The sequence below is a fragment of the Ptychodera flava genome, chromosome 7 (assembly GCF_041260155.1).
Source record: "Ptychodera flava strain L36383 chromosome 7, AS_Pfla_20210202, whole genome shotgun sequence".
Lineage (NCBI taxonomy): Eukaryota > Metazoa > Hemichordata > Enteropneusta > Ptychoderidae > Ptychodera > Ptychodera flava.
Window position 1 is genome coordinate 8,356,715 of NC_091934.1, and position 19,437 is coordinate 8,376,151.

At 35.8% G+C, this 19,437-nt stretch overlaps 1 protein-coding gene across 6 annotated transcripts in view; it reads left to right on the top strand.

Annotated features, from left to right (window-relative positions):
* Positions 1-19,437, top strand: part of LOC139136700 (endothelin-converting enzyme homolog) — a 108,514-nt gene that overhangs the window by 21,783 nt on the left and 67,294 nt on the right. For 4 of the 6 annotated variants that reach the window (XM_070704504.1, XM_070704500.1, XM_070704501.1 and 1 more), the window contains exon 2: positions 16,685-16,767. The gene's annotated coding sequence lies outside the window, so the exon portion shown is untranslated. Of the gene's footprint in view, positions 1-1,468; positions 1,586-16,684; positions 16,768-19,437 lie in introns of those variants that run through there. The other 2 variants (XM_070704502.1, XM_070704507.1) reach the window with 1 other exon arrangement.

A 19,437-nucleotide genomic window follows, 5' to 3' on the forward strand; every position in this document is an offset into this window, starting at 1 on the left:
ATGTTAAAGCCTCAAATGGTAAAAGTGCTGATGATGTTTTTCTCTAGTGTGTCATTTACGAAACAAACCCATTTGAATCTCAAGGTTCAATTTCTCGGAGGAGCAAATTAAAGTGGCTGATTTTTCCTACACTAATCATTGATATTCAGAAATGTGAACAATTTGCTTTCTTTGTCACTTTCTATCATCAGTAATACAGATATGTATCACAAAATAACGCCCAAATGATGATGAGCAAAGAAGTAATACTAAATTGAATAGTGTCGACAGCCTGCAATAAAATGGTTAGAAATTTTACTTTCTGAATATGCAAGCAATTTTGAAAACCAGCATTTTTCACAAAAAATTAAAAGTAAAATTGCAAACTCCTTGACATTTTGCACAAGACAAAAATATCATGATATCGCCCACGATATCATGTGTAACCCCTGATTATCTATCGTAGAAACTCTTGCTAAAAATTTAAAAGGATCCATTATCTCAAAACAAACCGCAGCATCGGATTAAAGCCGGAGCATCCAATACTGATGCCTTGTAAGCTGATAAAGCCAAGGTGCCTTGGAACTGTAAGCTTTCTTGTGAGGTCTTTTCATCAAAGTGTATTTATATCAAGTAACATTTATCATAACTTCTTTCAAGTCTAAGAATAAGATGTGTATAGACAGTGTTCATATCTCATAAGCTACATTTTGTACCCACACCGGTACATTATACGTTAGACATGATAGATCACTACTGGCAAATTTTTTATGATATGAAAATATTGCCAGTTTTTCTGTCGTTGCTCATGAGGTTGGATATTTGATACTAATTATTCATCGGTAAAACAACCATTTGAATTTTCTGATGTTTAAATGACATCAGCATAGACAGTACATTGAAATAAATAATCTGACAAGTTGTATTTGCAATGAAAGGTTAGCAAGTGACTCAATCCACCCTGCTGTGATAGATTTTCAGGCCAGCAGGGCAACATCTCACATGGGATTTTAACCTATCCACATTCCACATTTTGCGTCATTAATAATAGTGTATTCAGGTGGCTTATGACATTCTACAATGTACGTCCAGACCTGGTGAAATATTATTTTGTATCTAATGATTTAAGTCATAAAAAATGGGTTTTCAATTATGTAGTTTGCTGTGGAAATGCTGATCTTTGGCTTTTAAAATATCAGATCAAAATACTCGGCAAACGTAAGTACCCGGTACATGTACAGTACATGTAACATTCTTATCTTTCACATTTATCTAAAGTTGCATTTATCAAAAAAAACATTTTAACTTGTCAAGCAAGGAAAAGATATGGAGAACTTTGGCTTTATTTGACGATTTCTTCCTAAGGAATGACCTCCCATCATGACAGAAGAGCTTTCTATGGATTTTGTATTGACCCCTGACCTCTCCTCCATAGTTACACATGGCAACAGAGAGGGACCGCCCGTCAATTTCCTGGAACACGTTCTCTGACCTGTTTGCATCTGAGTTTAGTTTGCATGATGATTTATCAGCGCAATCACAGACACAGCCCCAGGGAATGTACATGTTGTCTCAGATACTCTACTCTCTAGAAATCACCAAACAGGTAGGAGAGGACTGATCTAGTTTCCTGTCATAAATTTCTATTTTTTTTTTTATTTTCTCTTACACAGTTATTTTACGTTTTGCTGTAATCTACAAAGTGTCAGAGTAGCTCAAAAGCACAATGTGGGATAAGACATCGCTCTTTGACTCACAAAGAAATCTTTTAGCAAGTGTTTGGTTCACAATGTTTGTAATAGAATCAAAAGTAGCAGCATAGATGTGATGCACACTGTGAGACAGGGATAAGGATGGTCAGTGTATGCATTTATAATTAGATGAATTCTGTGTATGCATATAGATACATTAGCACAGAGAGACTAGGGACGAAGATGCAGATTTTACTGTCAATGACATTTGCCTGTGGTCATACTAAGAATACTTGCGTACCTGTAAAGGGGCATATTTTTCTGACATGGTACATGCATTAACTGATCCATTTTGCATCTTGACTGTACTATTTCTTGATCCATCATCACAATTGACTTTAAGGTAGAATGTGCCTCGGGACAGATATTCAGACTCTCAAACTTTTACAATTCTTTTCTGATCTACCACTTGTGGGGGTTCATTTTAAAGCTCTTGGTGTAAGAAACTTTTCACTGGCTTAATTTTTCGAAATTTGAAAAATTTTAGTTTTCTCCATAGAGTTAACACACCAAGAGCAGCCATTTTGAATTTCAAATATCGATAAATCTTTGTTCTTTGTTTCTCTAGTACTAAAATTTGCATGGTGACCACCGATTTTTAGTCTTGATTTTTGAAAGAGAATGGTTGAAAGATTTCTTGAGGAAAGTTTGAGCAAAAGTTGAAGACTTTCACTTTTGAGGCGCATACTACCTTAAGTTCAAGATTATGCTTTGAGACAATTAATCATGGAATTGGAGAAAAATGATCTATGTAGAACATTCACTAGTTACATTGAAATAAAGTCCTAAATAGAATCGTTTATCTACTTGATATTTAAACCAGGTTATTTGTGCATTGTTGGAAAACAAAATTTCATTTCAATCTGCCTACCGGCATAAATCATTGATTGAATGTGCCTATAATTGCTTACCAGTTTATCAACTGACATAAACTACAATTGTATGTATACCTTTTATGTAACATATATATCTAGTAAACCTAACTCATAAAATTCTTCGTAGACCATTTTCTAGCATGAAAGGAAATGCACCTTACGCATAAAAATTTATAGTGTAGCGCTGCCTGTAAATCAGAGAAATAAATAATACTCTTATTTGAAAGTGAAATGAGATACAAAATAGCCTAGATAGGCAATAAAAATAGGTATTCAATATAAAAAGTAATAAATATTTCTATTCACTTGCATAAATTATAGATGTTCTATGAACCAAGAAGTTTAGACATTCAAAACATACTCTTCCCATGAAAGAAAATTTTTCCATAACACTTTGTAGATGTAACTGGAACCTCTATTTTGTCATTATACAGTTTGAAGTTACCTATATGTGCAGCAAGGTTAACTGTGGTCTGGACTTCACTAATTAGATTTTGAATGCTCAGAGCAGAGAGAGGCCAGCTTTTTGTGTTTATACGGTACATATGTACAGTAATACATTCACAAAGAACCTGCAAACTGACTTATGAACTGTAACTGTTTAAGTCATTCAGTGCCTAGCAATGCTGTGAACCTGCAAGACAGGGTTAATACTAAAGATTAGATCTACACTTTGGCAAAGTACAGGAGATTTAGCTTTGAGGTTAGCGCACTGGATTCTGGAAAGGCTCTGCTGATCTTTTCTTCTGCATCTATTACCTGATAAAGGGATTATTGGGAGAAGATTTATATGTGGTTCAAGAGATGTAAATCCCTCGTTATTGTACAGGTAGGTGAGTTGAGTAGGAAGGCAAGGAGTGCAGATCCTAGTTGATGGAAGCTTTAATCCATTTCTGGTCATTTTCTGGTGATCTTTGTAGTAATGTGTCATTAAAGCAAACTCCGTGTACCGTACCAGGTGATTCTGTATAACATTATGAAGTATAAATCATGAGCTGGATGTACTGTGTTTTGCTATTTTTGATAAAAAATGGGGTTTTTTTCCCTTGGAAATTACAAATTTTTCGCTTGAAGAACAAGGTAGTGATGACAGATGGTACATTGTATTGTTCATGACAAATAAACAGTTGAAAATGATGTTGAGTTGAATTTGTTTTCTGTGGTGAAACAGCTTTAAGTGTCAACAAGGGATTTTGAAAAAAATTGTAAGATTCTGTTCCTCAGTGTTCAACATGCTAATGTACGATGTACCAGTACTTATAGCACTTAGTCATCAGGATGTTCATCTTATGCTCATGTTGTGCCAGACTGTCCCCAGTCACTTGGCTTTTCTCATCAACAGTTACTGGGCCATCGTGTTCACTCCACAATCTTCTCAACAGCCTGCCCGAGTATCACTTTTGCAATTACCTCACCTTTAACATGACAGATCTGCTGAAGTTTTCATTCAATTTACTCTGTTTTGATATTTATGTGCACACAGACTTAGAGCAAGGGTAATGCTGTGCCTCAGATACTGATATGCTACAACAACCAACCAAATGAGCATTGGAGTTTGAGATCTGCAAGGTCACAACTGAATTTGCTGATAACAAAACACAATTTCACACAGTACTGTTACGAAAACATCAGAATGGCAACCAGCAGCTTCACATTTTTTACACATCAGCTATCAAACAGAATTCTATTTCAACACATAGGAAGAAAACAGTCAGACCATTAATTCTGCAAATGTAGTTCTGTCTAATCAGATTGAAGCCAACATTGTACGTAATACGGTACATTTATATGCCAATTTAACTGCCCAACACTGCAGTTAAAACTGATCGATGACTACCTACCATAGTCCGTTTCAATTAAACTATTTACAAGCTCTTTCTGTCACAGCTTGCACTTCTCATAAAAGAGACATCCTTTCTATCTGTGTTGAATTTCATGACCTAAGCTGTGTCTGGAGACCTGGGCACTGGTCAATGGGCTTCCGTTAAATCTTGAAATAATGATCATAAACTGAATCAGTTGTAACTTGTATTCTTTTCATGAACCATTGCCTTTTGCTATGAGAGCTAGTAATTTGTGTGTGTCTCTCTGTAAGAATGCTACTCTATAACACTACCGGTACATTGAGTCAATAACATTGTTTTTTTACCCCTGCTGATAAATACAAGACACAGATTTTTTTCCAAAATTGAATTAGACAAGGCTTACAGACTTGGGGCAAGGTCAACAAGAAGATTACAATTTTGTCAGTTTCCTCTAAAATTAGTTTTTGTAAAAAAAAACCACTCAAGTCCTTGAATTCAACTGGCCAAATCATCCATTGCAAATTTCCTTACAGCTATGCTGTTATTATTAGCTACTATAGTCTATAGCAGCTATTGGGATGGGTATCCGTCCGGCGTCTGGCGTCAGTCTGTATGTATGTACGGTATGTACCGGTATGTATGCATTCATGATGTCTGTATGTATGTATGTATGTATGTATGTATGTACCGGTATGTACATGTATGTATGTATGTATGTATGTATGTATGTATGTATGTATGTACATGTATGTATGTATGTATGTATGTATGTATGTATGTATGTATGTATGTATGTATGCATGCATGCATGCATGCATGCATGCATGCATGTATGTATGTATGTATGTATGTCCGTTTGTGAGGCGTCCGTCCTCTCAAATATCTTGAGAACCGCAGTACTTACTGATTTGATATTTGTTGTGTAGATGAAAAATATGATTTTGAGAAACTTTTTTTTAATTTTTTTATATTGTTGAAAATATGCAAATTAACACCAAAAAAGGCATTTTTGGTAAAAAATCTTCTTCATAACTGCTGGTCAGACAGCCTTCTTATTTGTTATACAGGTCTCTAGGGATAACCCAACTTAGATTTGTTCAAATGTGATGAAATATGCAAATCTGTATTTTTAAGGAATTTTTTTGTCAATTTAATGGTCAAAACTTTATTTCATCAAAACTGCTCGTCTGACAGCTTTGATATTTGGTATACAGGTTCCTACAGATGAACTAAATATGATATATTGAATATATGACGAAATCTGCAATTTTGTATTTTTGGTGCAATTTTTGCCATTTTTGGTCAAAAAATGTGTTTCTCAAAAATACTTGTCTGATGCCTTTGATATTTGGTATACAGGTTCCTAGGAGTTGTCTTAGTGTGATATATTGAAATTTGATGAAATCTTCAATTTTTGTATTTTGGGTCAATTTTGCCATTTTTGGTCAAAATATTTGTTTCTCAAAAGTTACTCATCTGATAGCTTTGATATTTGGTATACAGGTTCCTAGGCTTTATCTTAATGTAATGTATTGAAATTATGATGAAATCATCAATTTTGTATTTTTGCAGCTAATTTTGCCATTTTTTGGTCAGGCCATCCTGAAATGAGCTATCAAAGATATCCACCTTCTTCATTAATACATGTGTCACAAAAAGTTATTCTCTACATAACACAACAGAGCTCTGTCAACTGTTGGGTCGCTTGTTTTTTCAAAACCGCTGGTCAGACAGCTTTAATATTTGGTTTACAGGTCCCTAGGATGACCTTAGTGAGATAATATCATACAGTCAGGAAATACTTAATTTTGTATCCATGTCTATAGTAGCTTCAGGGACTTTTGCCCTATGTGATAAATTATGCTTGTGTTGTTTGGGCTAAATACATGTTGGTGTTTGCAGGTACATGTATGAATCAATGATACATGAATTCTAGCGGGTATAACTTTCAATAACAACAATGGATCACCATGTAAGGGCATGTTACCTTATTTCCTAATAATCATGTACATGTATACCGGTAGGAATCTGTATGTATTGAACTTTGCATAGAAAGATAAAGAGCAGTTGCAAAATAATAGGTTAGATTTTATTTGAATTATAATTTATCAAGAACTGGACCAAGAAATGTGCTGTCAGAACTTGTGTTACCTAGGTGCATGAACATTGTACTTGTATGTATTTATGTTCTGTAAAAATTTAGAAGCTTTGAATGTTCTAATGAAAATGATAAATGTAGTTGATTATTCAATATCTACTGCAGCCAATCCTAAAAGCAAATCCCCTTCACGTTGTGGAATACCTGAAACCATAATCTGATGTATCAAAATACAAAGAATCTATCTCTCTGTACATTTTAATACAGGACTGTACATTCACATGACTGTGCAGTCTTGGGATGATATACCGATACATGTAGATTTCTAGCTGCTGCTTGTAAACAAGGAATGATCATTAGCATTCTTTCAAAGTACTATTTATTTCATAATATTTTATACTGAACAGTCATGTCTTGTATTTTGAAACTCTTGATAAGAACCAAAATTTCATCAGTAATTACATTATGTACCGGTACAGTACTGGTACGTTCCCAAAGGCTTTGCAGTATTGTCACCAACATTGCCTGTTCTGTTATCTGTGCAGTGGTTACAGTGATGCACCTATCAATGTTTTCCACAAGGGGCTTGTGCGGGGCAACAGAGGAAATTGATCACAAAATCATATCCCGGGACAGGGGAATTTGATCATCATGATATACGGCTGACAGGGGAAATTTGACAAAAATGGAGCAGAAGAGCATCTAGTGTGTTAACTTGTTATCAGGACTGTGACATTGAAAGATGGGTAACGTTTTGTGTTCTGGCTGTCAATACTATCATCATTCCACATACTTTTGATGGTGGCGACACAGAGGAAGACTCATAGCTATTTCAGCAGCATTTTAATTTTGAATGTGATATCAAGTCCAAAATTATCTACATATGTACACGGAGTCTCTATTTCCCCTACACATGGGTATTTTACATATTTTTGTACCCTATGGTGAGGAATTGGATATGGCTTTGAAAAATTCAAATTCCCCTGTTGTTGTTGTGCAGTCCTGCACTTTCCGTCCCTGTAGAAAATGTTGAAAGGTGCATCAGTGCCAAAACGGCATTGTAACTCTCTCAATAAAATCCATATTCAAGTAGTTCACTGTATGTGATCATACTGTACTGTGCCAACAATAGGACACAGTCCAGGGACTGTGTGCCAACAATAGGACATAATGCCACTAGTGATGATTGCTTCATGTATACAAGCGAATGATCAGGGTGAATTGCTTGTTTCTCTAAAGGGTACGACCACCATGAATGTCATCACTCACAGTATTATGTAGCAATGCAATTAGTGAATCGTTTTGTAGCCCTCAGAATTTTCATGTTGAATTGGTTTTTGTAGTGTAGCACTTGTACAGTATACACTACAGGTAGCTTAACCTGTGTGTGTGTGCTTTGATTCACTATTCATGGTATGGCAAGAATGCAATACGCCATACATGTACCGTACTTGTGTACAAAGGTATAAGTGGTAATCATGCAGCATTAGTTGTCAAGTGTAGAGTTCGGATGAGACACTGTCATTGGTTACCATGGTTACATATCTGCTTCATTAAATTGGGGATGGGGAGTTTAATAGCTGAACTGGCAATTAGAGATTTGATATAATTCCCTTCTGAATGTAGCTCTACCATTTTACCATAGGACCTACTGGTACCGGTATATATAGTGACAAATCTTAAAGTACCGGTATATATGTTGACAATGTCCATGTTTTTGGGTAGGTCTGTTGGCAGAAATTATTTATTAAATGGAAAATACATTCAGAAATGTGCAAATACCTGTTTATCCCAAATTTGAAAGTGTGGTATACATGTACCCGGTCCCCATGGGCTGTTTTCTCAACAGTCTGTTGTGTAACTGATCATTAATTTCCATAAATACACTACCGGTATTCTTTGTCCTTGTACTTGCTTCAGCAATTGGAGGAGCAGTGCTTGTACAATGTGGATAGCAGAATCTGTTATGTCTGTTATCATTATCTATAATTATCTGTAAGACAGTGGCAACTGTAATTGTTGCACTAAAAATATTAACTTAATGCAGAATCACAAAATCAAACTCTAATACAGTACTGTGGTATAGGGTGATTATCGTGCAAATTTATCAGACTGGTACTTTCTTCATATGTCACGTCAAGATGATGGGAAGAGAAGCCATGCATTGATTCAGTCTTTGGGAAAGTATGTCACGACTGAATTACAGATGGAAGACAATATTGTGTTGTACATAGCTTTCACTATCTTAGCTATCTGGCTTCACGGATAATTAATTCTCTTTTACTCCTATGCTCTTTCTAACAATAAGATTCTAGTGAGAATTGAAATAGCACTCAGATGAGAAGATATTTGGGGATGGCAATACTCATGGCAGTGATAGAATGTTAATATTACTCTCAGTTGTCAATTGTTAGCTTCTCATTGCAGCTCTAAATTGTGCCACAGTGCATCTCAGCTGTTCCAGAAGGTCTGCATCATGTTTGGCTGGTCTGCAGTTACTATGACATTGTACTGTTAATTCTCTGCAAGGATAAATCAGCATAAGGGAAAAGGCAATCAGCTGTAGTTATTTATTAAAAGTTACCTTACAGTGAAGCAGTAATCTAGAAAATTTTGATTACAGGTGGCAAAAATAAAAGTACAGGCGGTTACAAGTAGTGTATGTGCACACTAAGTTTGTGCAAAATGTCCTGATTTTTTTAGCAAAACTAAATTTTCACAGCCAGCAAATTTTAGCTGACAACCGGTTGTTTTTGCTGGCTGCCGGCTGTTTTTTACATCCCTGGTGAAGTCACCCGGTTTTTCAGATTCAGTCAATTTTATGGAAAATTCTGAATCGTATGCAAACTTTTTTTGGGTTCGCTGATAATATAATGGAAATAACAGACTCCGCTCTGACCATTAATGTTTATTTGTGGGTCCAGGCGAGAGGAAAGCCAAATTAACGGGCTCGGCAAGCCTCGCCTGTTAATTTTGGGCTTTCCTCTCGCCCTTGCCCACAAATAAACGTTAATGGTCAGCGCATCGCCCGTTATTTCTCTAATATATTGATCCATATAAATATAATTTTGCATAAGATTATATGGCAAATTACAGATGAAAGGTACAGTATTATTTACTGAAAAATGAACTTTAGATTGACTGCATATATGTGATAATGTTCCAACAAGACATGCTATGTTAAACATGAGAAGGGAAAACCCATGTGTCTTGCAGTTCTAAGAGCCAAATCCAGCACCCCGGTATAGCAAGGTCTGAAAATACATTCTGAATAACAGACAAGCCTTGGAATCTGTAGTTTATCATTTTATTGTGATTCATGTTTGACATGGGAGTGATTGACATTTGCAACATGGACAGCCAGACACAATCTTGTACAGTACCTATTTGGACTGAGCTAGCTATTAGGCTTGATTGCAGGAGACATCCTGGCGGAGTGTGTGAGTTGAATTACAAGGTGTCATACAGCTTCAGAAAGTCTCAGCAATTTACTCAGCGCAGTTTTTCCAGGGGTTCTGTGATTAAAGGGCAGATTCTTCACTGATTCAGGTGACTGGGTATTCAAGTGCCAGCTGGTTTCATGCTGTCAAACTGGGAGAATGATTTGTACACAGTACATGTACGGTATATTCAGATGATGAGTAAAATGTCAGGCTTTCAAAACATGGTACACCAGCACATGTCAGTACATCCCACAGAGTCTAACCTGACAATGATCACTGCTAGATGCTCTCATGCGCTCCGAGTCTGAAATCTGAAACATTGGATTCTCTATATTCTCTCACAAGGTTATGGCATGAATCTGTAAGTTTGGGTATTTGCAACTGCCCTTTCATCAACTCAAACATCAGAATGTCATTTTCCTAGCTAACTCTTACTTCCCACCCTCGAAAGGTGGCATTTTTCAGCATACACTTGTCTGCCAGTGTGAATCATATAAAGAAATCCATCACTCAGAGTCATTTTCTGTTACACACAAAGTGCATTTTCTGTTTGTTCTGAAATATTATCAGGAAATGGACAAATATTTCAATAACACCATGTATAATATACATTAAATATAGATAAGGAATTCAGACCATATCGTTTGCCTATTGAAGCAATTCAGTATGAATTTTTCATTTTCCATTTTTTTCAATTCGAAACCTAATATGCCATATGCCAGACATGAGTATATTGGAGGTTGAACTTTGCATGTACGTCGGTGACAAGATCAATATTACTTCAAGTTGTCATAATCGTGTCCCAGGTGGTAGTGTCACTGATAAGTGTAAAAAAATGTTTGTGACTTCAGCAATGGAAGGAAAGATTGCAAATTACAAATTCCAGTTCTCTGTATGACTTTCACTCTTGTATAGCATTCAGTCATCATAAATTGGATTTGTCAGGCATGATGATTGACATGTGAGGCAGTTAATATTTCACCAACTTCATTAATTTGACTTATTAAAGTTAGCAATTCAAGTGAAATTGAAATTGACATTTTCCAGTTGAAATCAATATCCATATCTGAAGCCTTTCATATGTACTGGGATAGATTAATACACACTAATACAAAGTATTCCAGTGTCTCCAATATACCGGGTAGGTAATTACTTTGTGTTTATAAGTTCAGTACTATGCAGTGGATAGGAAACAAACTATGTCTTAACTACACAATGGCATACAAATATGAAGGATATTAATATACCAATATGAAGGATATTAATATACCAATATAATCAATATTTTCTTGCAAAATAATTTTAAAATAAATTCGTTGAGAAGAGCCTAAGGTATCACAGTATCCTTTATCACATGAAAGTTGTGAACAACCACTTAGCTGTAATACCGTAGAGATTGCTGCTCATTGACAGCATGCATTACACAGACTACTTGAGTCAAAGAATGATTTGTTAAGAAATACCCTGGTAAGTCTAGCTCTGCATAATGTCTGATTTAATTAATTGTTTTTGACTTTTGGGGATTTACCAGGCATTTTAAGATTTCAAGATTTGTGTTTGTTAAACTAACAAGTTGTGATGAAATAACTTATTAGGCATTGGACATAATATGCAGTAACTGTTCCAGAATTTCAACACCTGTGACATATATTGGGCTATATGTTCGTTATTTAAATATACCCGTATGAAAGCATTTTTCAAACACATCTGTGCCAATGTACATGTACTTTGATGTACAGGTATACCAGTACATGTACCGGGTATGTATTCGTTGATTTGAATTGTGACGTACGCTCCTGTAATATGGCAATTTTGTTACAAATTTGTTCACAACTTTCAACTTTAATATGTTGTATATATCTGTACAACACTTTTGAATAGCTTTGGTGGAAAAGGTGTTTGGGAAAATTAATGAATGAATAATTAAATGTTTGGAGTCATGAGTTGGGCATGCAAGATAAATAAATATAAAATGTCGGAAACCATGAGTTTGGCTTGCAAGAAACAATTTAAATTATATTTGGAACAATATGGCAGCTACAGTAGGCATGTATTTTATTTGTTTTCACAGACTTTAGTATATACTGACATACTCTTAAGTAGTGCAGTTTTGGATTATATGGCTATTGAGATGAGAACGGAGAATGGAAACTCCACAAACACATTAACCTAATTTGAAAGTTTTCAATATTAGCTTGTAGGGTACAGTACATGCGTCTGCTACATTACAATGATTTGTAGCCTTCCGTAATATATTTTATATCGGGGTATTACAAGCTTATGTGACAATTCAGATGTGATGCATTTCTCAAATCCTTTTAAGCGGTGTGCTGTTATACAACCAGATAATTGTCAGCTATTACTGATATTTCACTAAATGGTCCATTTAGGATTTGCTAATGGAGCCTTTCAGCGTGGGTGTCGATGGTTAGTTTCAATGGAGTAGTGCTGGATGTAGCAAAATGTACCAATCCATAAATCTTATAGTTTTCAACGCAAGTTACAAGAACGGCCAGAATTTCCAGACAGACTTGTGAATGATAGCTTTGTAAAGACAAGCTGTCAGCCAGTTATGTGCCTGATTAACCAGATTTTCATGACTAAGTCTAACATAATCATTCCAGACTGTTTCTTTCTTTGACATGAATCTAACAGCCATGAATTGCAGGTTTAAACCAATGCAGTATGCATGAGGTACATGTACTTTGCACACAAGTACAGTGCAGTAATTAGCACATACCAGGGTATACTGGAAAGTATACCTTAAACCCCATGCTGACTTAATCCAAAAATCTTGCAACCTATTTACATAATATTTGCAATTTCAAAAGAAGACAAACGACAGAAAAGCCTCATAATCTTCTTAACACCTCATGACCGATCCCGGGCCTTTTTGAGCTGGGGTTTAAGACAAGCTACATGTGCTGTACTGTATCATCACTGCTACAGTATGCACTGTTCCCCTAGGTTAATTTTCCATTCATGTTGGTGTGTTCCAAATCAGCACAGTAAAAGTTGTATGATGAAAATATTGTGACAGCGTACCTGTTACAGCTATGTTAAATATACTAGCTGTACCATGAGTTTTGCCATTTTTCAAAGCACTGCTGGTGTATATCTTTTGAATTACCCCGATTATATTTAATGTAAGAGAGCCGTCAGAATGCATTCACAGAACTTTACTTTTTGTTCAATAGCACCATTTTGCTCCTTCTTTCTGTTCCAACACTTTACCATCAGCCATAAACATTGAACATCTATCAGAGACAACCCTTTGAGCGCCAAAGTAAATTTTGTCGCCTTCTATAAAATATAAAGCAGACAATTTTTTTTACGTTCAAAAACCTTTTTTCAGATTTTTCCCAAACTTTTGGTGAAGAAGTGTAGCCAATGGAAAGTTATATCCATTTGGTCTAAAACTATCAAAAATTACAGATTAAATATTCATAAAAAAAGGTAAGCTGTAGTACTAAAATGTTGGTATCAAAAATTACAGCCATCAAAAGGTTTTAACATATGGCATCATACTTATGGACCTTTACAAATGTTAGGGTAATGATGAAATTCGAAAGCCTGCCGGCTATATAGTCTTTTGCAGAAGGAACTCCAAATTACCAGGCATGACTTAAACACATACATGTACCTAGTTAACAAACACTATTCTCACAATAAATATCTTTAGAGCAAGCGTCATACCATTGTATTCATAATTTTATGAAAACAAGGCCATAAAGACCTTTTTATTGAAATTTAATTTCTCTTGAGTGATTTCAAAGAAGTTATTGTATAGCAAAGCATTGTGACAGTTTAAAATTTACAGTCCCAACACACATTTTAGTGTCTCAGTAATAAATATTTTGATTAAGGTGGGTTTGCACATAACACAGCATATTTTGCTCAAATCAATATTTTGCAAAGATTCATTCAATTTTCATAAATTGGTTTATTGGTTGGATTCACCAACAAGTTTACAATTATGCAAATTATGCAAATTACCTGATATTCTGGCTTTTCCCGTTTTGAACATTGCAATAGTAACTGTACCACCCAACTTCCGATATGGTAAGCTGAAAACCAGGGTTACATCTAGAAACGGACAAATTTTGCCCCAAGTTATTGACACAGAGGGCGCTTTTCTAAGATTCAATCCAAGCTTTCTTTGCGAATGTTCTCGTTCATATGCAGTTTTCTCTCTCTTCTTCAATTTTTTAGGCATGATAGTAACGATATTTTGTATCAGCGACAGGGTGATTATAAAATTACTCACTAATAAAAAAGATATAATTTATTAATGGCATATTATAAAATAATAGTGAGGACGTTTCGTATTTGTTTATTTACGAGCACTCAAAAAAACATGGCGGCGCACATGAAAATAGGGTACACTTCCGGTTACTCGCATAGTATATTATAAATCTGCGCATGCGTAGTCAGTAAGCCGCTGGGACGACTATTAAATTTCGTAGCAAGTAGTATCAAGTTTTTGACTTAATTAATTTTTGTCATTAATACCAAAATTTTAGGTTTTCTACCCAACATATCGGTATGTACCCCTTTATCCTTCAAGTAAACTATTGCCACCATACAGAACTTTAGACACTCTGCTTTTTGAAAATATATTTTGAGGGGGCATGTCATCCTTTATAAGAAATACTGCTATGAAAAAGAATGAGTTGATTTTAATATTGCAACACCACCTTGGGTTACATATTATTCATAGGGCATCATTTTTTGAACTGCCATGATATTAATTAACCTCATAACCAGTACCTATGCTATCTGAACACATTCTCATGTTGGCTTTAATAACATAACATGGGAGGAATTTTATATTCATGATACCTTCTGGAGGTTCTTTCATTATGGCAGACAGGTGTGCCATAACTAACAAAGTACCTATGTACCGGTATGATTTGAGAATTTTGTGAACAGAATCATACCATGCCACAGTATGCAGCGACTCGATGAATTACCGTACTTTTTACCAATTTGAAAATGCTTTATTACACGTCAGCATACGTTACTTTTATCTAGAATTAGAAGTAAATCCCTGAAAAAAATTACTGACACTGAGAAATAAGATAAAACCACCAGCCTATTATTGAGTACATTACAAGACTACCAGATGCGATTTGATGCTAGTAATCCGAGGACAACAAGTGTTCTGGACCTTCCATCCCAGCTGTTGACATACCGGTACTGAATACCACTTCAATTGCCCATATTCAATCCCCTGCATGGTTTAAAAGTTTATATCTCTATAATTCAATATATAGTCCCCACGGACACCGTCCGGGGGGACTTATAGGTTTGGTCATGTCCGTGCGTGCGTGCGTCCGTCCGTGCGTCCGTGCGTCCGTCCGTTCACGCAGATATCTCTGAGATGCCTGGAGCGATTTCATTCAAACTTGGTACAAGGATTACTTCATATGTCATACAGATGCACGTCAATTTGTTTTGTGATACGATCCAATATGGCCGCCAGGCGGCCATTTTATTACGATTTTTTCATGTACAGAGCCATAACTCAGGCATGTTCCAACCGATTTTATTCAAAGTTGGTACAAGGACATTGACCAATGTCATAGATATGCACATCAATTTGTTTTGTGATACGATCCAATATGGCTGCCAGGCGGCCATTTTATTACGATTTATTCATGTACAGAGCCATAACTCAGGCATGTTTCGACCGATTTTATTCAGAGTTGGTACAAGGACATTGACCAATGTCATAGATATGCACATCAATTTGTTTTGTGATACAATCAAATATGGCCGCCAGGCGGCCATTTTATTACGATTTTTTCATGTACAGAGCCATTACTCAGGCATGTTTTGACCGATTTTATTCAGAGTTGGTACAAGGACATTGATCAATGTCATAGATATGCACGTCAATTTGTTTTGTGATACGATCCAATATGGCCGCCAGGCGGCCATTTTATTACGATTTTTTCATGTACAGAGCTATTACTCAGGCACGTTTCAACCGATTTTATTCAAAGTTGGTACAAGCTTATTGACAAATGTCATAGCTGTGCACGGCAATTTGTTTTGTGATACGATCCAAAATGGCCGCCAGGCGGCCATTTTATTACGATTTTTTCATGTACAGAGCCATAACTCAGGCATATCTCAACTGATTTTATTCAAAGTTGGTACAAGGACATTGACCTATGTCATACATATGCACGTCAATCTGTTTTGTGATACGATCCAATATGGCCGCCAGGCGGCCATTTTATTACGATTTTTTCATGTACAGAGCCATTTCTCAGGCATATCCGCATGTTTCGACCAATTTTATTCAAAGTTGGTACAAGGACATCGACCAATGTCATAGCTATGCACATCAATTTGTTTTGTGATGCGATCCAATATGGCCACTGTGCGACCATTTTGTTACAATTTTTTTCATGTCCTGAACCATAACTCAGACAGGTATCAAGCGAATTCATTCAAAAGTATTTTTTATCACAGACCTAATGAAGAGGACTCTATCCTCTCTGAGGACCTGTAATCAAAATACCCATTAACAAGTGGGGACTGTGTCATCAACGATGACTTATTCAATATATGGTACCCGTCATTGCTTCTCAGTATTCATCCATCGCGATAAAAAATCCCTTTTAAATATTCAACATAAGCCAGTGTTATACGTGTATGTGGAGGTTCAGTCTCACTGTGCATTTGTTTGCTGAATAATTACCTGTTCTTATTTCCTTTCTAGGGCTCACCATCATAACTGACTGCACAGATGTAAAGACAACTGTCTGAGTATAAGTCATCACATTTCATCCTACAATATTCAAGGTAAGATACCGGTAGGTCTACTGTACATGTATAATGTATACATCTGCCACACATTCAACTGACCTCTTCTCCTGCATTAACTATTATATAAAAGCTGTACTTGCCGTCTCTGGAGAACCTGTCCTGATGTAACTCTACATTCAATACCTTTCAGCTAACAATGAATGCTGCTATATGGCCTACAGAAGTTAGTGTAGAAAATGTGTAACAACAGCGTTATTAAATATTTAACACAAGAGTTGATCATGTTTTGTATGAATTAACACACACCATGCCAGTGGTACATTTTATAATATACCGGTACAGTGTTTTTATGCCATATACATTGGTAATATTAGCACTTCTAAATTTAATATACGAATCAACACATAATACATATTTTGTGTGCAGTGCTTTATGCCATACCGTATATACCACCATTTCATGTAATCCGTATAATTATGTATACAGGTGTATGTCCATCAGGCATTATCAGCAGCTGCAGTATAAATGTACATATATTTCAAATTTATACTGTTACTGTACTCTAGGAGCATGGAAATTGAAATGTCATTTTTCTGCATGCACACTTTCAATCAGACACGTACTTTATATTTACGTTATTGCCTACATGTATTGTGTAATCATTTTGTAAGTACCAATGAGTGATATTAACAATATCTGTGAGCAAATTTTTTCTCTGTTCTTTTGTCGTTACAATTTTTGAGAGTTGTGAAAAAGTGAAAGAGAAGTGCATGTTGAAATTTGTTGGTGTTTTTGCTTGATTTAATGATTTTGCTTCAGGCGATACCGAAGGATTCAAATTGCTAAGCAACGGTTGCTAAGGGTAATTTCCAAAATCAATCAAAATACAAAGTTTTCATGGTTTTCTTTGCATAATAAAGATTTAAAGAACCTTACGATTCCAAAAGACGCAGGTTTGTCGCGCAATTGGTCAGTGATGTCACACATATACAAATTTTCACAGCTCTACTTAAAAGTTTCAGCTCCAGGCACAAATTTGCACCAAATTTTCCAAAATTTCAGAATGTAACTCATGAGATACCTGTTTAGAGCCCCTAGCATGGATTAGGTATCTGTTCAAGTACAAACGATTTTTGAGAAGGAAAATATCTACTGTGTCATTTTGTGAAATTTTAAAGGGTTTTGCGGCGATATCCCATAAACAGGCCGGAATTTTTAGAAATGCTGAGCTATGTTCTCATGTATGACTTCTGTAGTTCTACCAAAAGTCAGCTAAATTGGTTTACAATTGAGAGAGTTGAAAGATTTTGAGTATTTTCAAAATACCAGGAGTCAAAAATCCATAGAAAACAACGGAACGGTAAGATTTTGCACGTGCACAAGTGCACGTTTGGAACGTTGCCAGCGATAGGAACCAACGCGCGCTTTGAATCCTTTGGTATCACCTTAGAATATTTTATGTGAGACTTGATAGATCATATATTTGTATCTTGAAGTGCGCCATCAGTGTTGTAAAATAGTGAGGCAATTAATACAGGTTGAAATCTTTGAATGTACAATAAGAGTGACCTGAACTCAAGCATATTACTGTAAAACACACATCATATTCAAGTTAGTCAGTATTAGCAGTGGTACATCAACCACATCCAGAGCATCAGAAGCCTTTTGTTTCCTCTTCATTCAGTGATTGGGCATGCATAGATCTATACAGTATGTGTAGCATTGAGGAAAAAGGAAATGAGCAAAAAGTAAAGCACACTTCAACTGATACTGTGACAGTATTTTCTCCAGAGTTCACCATTGTGTGAATCCCAATCTATCTAAATTCCACCTTAAATAAATACAAATGTGTAACATGTTTACCTCTAAAATGTCTTGAGTGAGATTAATACACAGGAGATAATATGAATGAATAATCTTCTCTGAAATGGTTTTCATCAGCCTTTGCCCGCTTGTCTGCTATATTTTTGACTTGATAGATAGTGTGATGATGACGTGAATTCCAGGCTATAATCCTACCTACAATCTCAAAGTATAAAGTTCCTGCAGGAGTGCTATTTTTAAAGGGCTTTCCTGTAATCACATGATTGTAATTCTCAGGGGGGAATAACCTGATTTTTATCAATACAGCAAATCTAATCTCACTGTCACATTTTCCAACATCTTCATTTCCAATACTGTCCACTCCACAAACGCTAGTTGCCATAGAGATAGCATTTGGTTTTCCCTTGTTTTCTTACATCACATGAGAGTTACAATGTTGAAGTACCGTATGCAGGTGACACTCAGTGTGCACTTTGCAGTGTCCACAAAATACCGATCCTGTCCACATCACCATTTGTGCTTTATGTGTCATTGCACTGCAAACTAATTACTTGATATTTCCTTTCATGTCTTTGGAAGTAGATGTATTTGTTTATCTGCTAACCTTTGCGAATTCAGCTGCGACTCTTGTTTTACCGTTTCTGGAGGAAATACACGGAGCATTCTCTGTATTACGTTGATTGATTAAGATATATTATGTGCATGTACAACAATAATAAAAAATGAGATGATCCTAATGTCTCTTTAGTACTGTCTTCAAAAATTTAACTCTCTAAGCAGATATAAATGCTGTCGTGACAAAATGTTCTATTCTTAAAGCAGATAGTTGCTGTCGTGACAAGATGTTCAAAGTCTCCTGGCGCCATTCTCTCAATTTAACCT